Source organism: Gossypium hirsutum, chromosome D03 (genome assembly GCF_007990345.1).
Source record: "Gossypium hirsutum isolate 1008001.06 chromosome D03, Gossypium_hirsutum_v2.1, whole genome shotgun sequence".
NCBI lineage: Eukaryota > Viridiplantae > Streptophyta > Magnoliopsida > Malvales > Malvaceae > Gossypium > Gossypium hirsutum.
This window is the reverse complement of record NC_053439.1, coordinates 24,697,270-24,701,790: the sequence shown is the minus strand read 5'-3', so window position 1 is coordinate 24,701,790 and position 4,521 is coordinate 24,697,270.

The window sequence follows — 4,521 nt, the reverse complement described above, 5'->3', positions numbered from 1 at the left end:
GGACATTTCTTACACACTTTGTCGACAAGCACGTAACGACCCAAGGGATTTGACACCCGAATTACGAACTCAGTAGACTCAATAGGTAAAGTCTTACTGGATGCTAAGGTTTCACATATGTAAGAATGAGTAGAACCGGGGTCAATCAAAGCAATTACATTAGTATCAAAGAGAGTGAATGTACCGGTAATAACATCAGGCGAAGAAGCATCCTCGCGGGCACGTATAGCATAAGCTCTAGCAGGCGCACGAGCTTCGGATCTGGTTATATCATCTCTAGATCCTCTCTGACCACCACTAGCATTGCCCGTATTTCTAGATGGTCTACCTCGAGCAGTGGTAGCACCCGGTTTCCCACTCTGATTTTCATTCTGTTCAAACAACCTCGGGCAATCTTTAATGAAGTGGTCAACTGATCCGCACTTGTAACAGGAGCGGTCAGGGAATCTACAACTCCCCGAATGCCATTTACCGCAATATCGACACTTCGTTCTATCTCGACGTTCATTCCCAACACTGGCGACCGAAGTGCCTCGTGTACCCACAGGGGGTCGATCACGATCTCGTCTAAAAAGGCCCGAAGTGCCTCTAAACTGGCCCGCATCATCTCGAAATCTCTTCGATGTCTGTTGAAGAGACCTTCCCGAGGATCTTTTTCGAAACTCTCCAGTTCCCTCATCAACTCTTTGCTTTTCTTTTCTAAGCTCTTCGGCTTTACAAGCTCGTTCAACAAGTACCACGAACTCTCGTATTTCAAGAACGCCAACGAACATCTTTATATCTTCATTCAGCCCATCCTCGAAGCGTTTACACATAATAGCTTCGGACGAAACACATTCCCGAGCGTATTTGCTAAGTCTAACAAATTTTCGCTCGTAATCAGTAACCGACATGGAGCCTTGCTTAAGCTCAAGAAATTCCTTCCGTTTTTTGATCAACAAATCTCTGACTGATATACTTTTTCCGAAACTCAGTTTGGAAAAACTCCCAAGTTACTTGCTCTCGGGGCACAATAGAAGTCAGAGTACTCCACCAATAGTAGGCAGAATCACGTAGCAAGGAGATAGCACACTTTAGGCATTCATCGGGTGTACAAGATAGCTCATCGAGTACCCGGATAGTGTTGTCCAGCCAAAATTCAGCTTGCTCGGCATCATCGCTATCCATAGCCTTAAATTCAGTAGCCCCATGTTTTCGAATTCTGCCAACTGGGGGCTTATTTGACCTTATTTGGTCCGTTACCGGTGGTATTGTAGGTGCGGGGGTAGTATTTGTCGGGAATGGAGGTTGTGGAACAGCCATATTAGTTCGAATGTATTGGTTAAACCAATCATTCATCACGCTATAAAATGCTTGTCTAGCTTCATCATTCGGATTACTAGCATTCGGTTGAGAGTCTGCCGGCACTGTCCCTTGTGCGGGAGCAGGCGCTACACTCTCAAGATCATCAGCTACCTCTCGGTCACGATCGGGATCCATTACTATAAACACATTTACAATTGTCAGAAGTCACCACACTATCAAGTAATCACATAAAATGGCATGTATAGCTAGACCCAACACATTACGGTAGTCCTAGAATCGACTAAACCGTAGCTCTGATACCAATAAAATGTAACACCCCGAACCCGAGACCGACATCGGAGTCGGACACGAGATGTTAACAAACTTTGAAAAATTTTTCCAGACACTGCCCAGTCTGAGTACTAGTCGCTTCAAAAATCATATCTTGAGTTTCACAACTCAAAAATCAGTTTTGTGATTTTTCCCTGAAACTAGACTCATGTCCCCACCTATGGATTTTTTTCTAGAATTTTTGGTCGGGCCAACTAGTACAGTTTATTAGTCAAAGTCTCCCATGTTACAGGGGTCGACTACACTGACCTTTTCCCATTACGACTGGGATATCTCTCTGCACAGAGCTTCAATACTGATGCCGTTTGTTTCTATGGAAACTAGACTCAGAGAGGAATCCATACATATATGGTATGACCCCTAATTATCTCTGGTCAATTTATAGTGAATTTCCAAAGGCGGAACAGTGAATCCAGAAACTGTTCTGGCCCTGTTCCACAATAACCCAAATATCTCTTTCTGTACTGTTCCTATAATTGTTTCGTTACTTCCATATGAAAGTAGATTCATCAAGGTTCAATTACATAATTTATTCACTATTTAATTTCACTCCTACGAATTCTTGTGATTTTTCCAATCCACACCACTGCTGCTATCAGCTTCTGTTTTCAAAGTAAACCTTACCTAATTTGGGGTTTCATGGACCAACTAGGGCCTTGTCATACATAAGCCCACATATGATCATACTTAGCCATTCTAGTGGCTGGTCATTTGCTCAACACTTCCATTCCAACTATAGTTACATCATGAAACCATCTATACATTCATAAATACGCATGGTCTAATGCCATACTCCACTTCTACAAGCCATTTTCGCATGGCTGTACACTTATACATTTCATAAAGTACTCGAAAGACAACAATGGGTAGTCCTATACATGCCATATCAAAATTCAACCAAAATAGTACCCAAAAGAGCCTTTGATAGTGTGGGCGACTTCGACTTCAAGATCCCGAGTCCGATAGCTGGAGAACCAAAAATCTATAAAACAGAGGAGCAATGTAACGAGTAAGCAATTTATGCTTAGTAAGTTTGAGCAAGGAATTCCAGCATGCACAAAGAATAGCACACATTTAGCTAAACGGAATATTTCATAATACGCAATTTACCGATATCAAACTTGCTTCACAACATTAACAACCCTTATGTACATACACAATAAACTAACTTGGCCGAAGGCCGGTAGCTCGTTTATCAACTGAGCGAACATTTATTTGTAAGGGCTCGATTAAATTCAACACATACGTAACATATCCCCATATTGGGATGTTTTTCGAGTATTCGCTGGAATTTTACAGCAAGCTCATTCATTACCAAATCACGTACCTTCGGGATTTAACCGGATATAGCTCCTCGTTCAAATGCCTTCGGGACATAGCCCGATTTTAGTAACTCACAAATGCCTTCGGGACATAACCCGGATTTAACAACTCGCACGAATGCCTTCGGGACTTAACCCGGATTTAATAACTCGCACGAATGCCTTTCGGGACTTAACCCGGATTTAATAACTCGCACGAATGCCTTCGGGACTTAACCCGGATTTAGTATCTCGCACAAAGGCCTTCGGATCTTAATCCGGATATATTCACTTAGCACAAAGCCTTCGGGACTTAGCCCGGACAGCATTCAATTAATCATGCACATCTAACAATAATTCATAGCACATTCATATTTCATTTTCGTTTACGAAACTCAAACACAAGGCACATATTGTCCTTGCACATTCGGCTCAATAGCCACACATAGAGCATGATTTAATCACATCGAAATTTAAGCTCTCTTACTCAAGAACTTACCTCGGGTGTTGTCGAACGATTCCGCTAGCTATTCAACCACTTTTTCCTTCCCTTTATCGGTTTTATTTCCCCTTTGCTCTTGAGCTTAATCAAACAAATAAATTGATTTCATCGTTTAGGCATCAAAAGATGAACACAAGGCACTTAGCCCATATTTATACATTAGACATTAAAGTCTCATACATGCAAAAATCATGCATCAACACTACATATTAGCTAATTTCTTTCCCCTTGGCCGAATATGCATGTCCATTTTTGGGGTCGATTTCAACACTTAATACACACATATACACACTAGTAAAGCATCCTCCCCCTTTTCATCAATTTAACACATGCATTGCTCATTAACATGCAAAGTTACATTCGGCCTTAGCACACATCTTGCTAGCCGATTCTTCTCCATTTAGCAACCAATGCACATATGTGCTCACACAAAAATGCTAAAAAGGAGGTTCAAGAATCATCAAGCCATCATCACATGCATCATTAACAAGCTTCATATTTTGCATGCAATGGCATTAACACAACCTCCACCTAGGCCGAATCTTAACTCATCCTCATGCCTCAACACCACAACATCAAACATCAACCAAGAATGATGCATCCATGGTCAAGTGCCATTTCCATCACATAGCAAGATTTAGACCATGGGTTAGGTAGAACTCAAGCTAACAACTAAAACATGCATGCCTCTCATGGAACATCATCAAACATACCTTAGCCTAGCTACATGCATGGCCGAATCTCTTCACCTTTCTTCTTCTTTCCTCCTTAAAATTTTTGGCCAAGGATGAACCAAAGGATGAGAAAATTTTTCTTTGTTTTTCTTTCTAGTTTTTGGCAAGCATGAAGATGAGAAAAGGATGAACAAAATTCCCCCTTTCTCTTCTTTAGCTCACGGCAATGGGGGGGGGACAAACACTACACACACATTTTTTTTTCTTTTGTTTCCATTTCTTTATTACCCATACTCCTTATTTTATTCTTCCACTAACAAAACATGTTTCATGACATGTTTTGCCCATCATTCTTTGTCATGGCCGGCCACTACTCATTAGGGGGGGAATTTGACATGCAAGTCCCCCC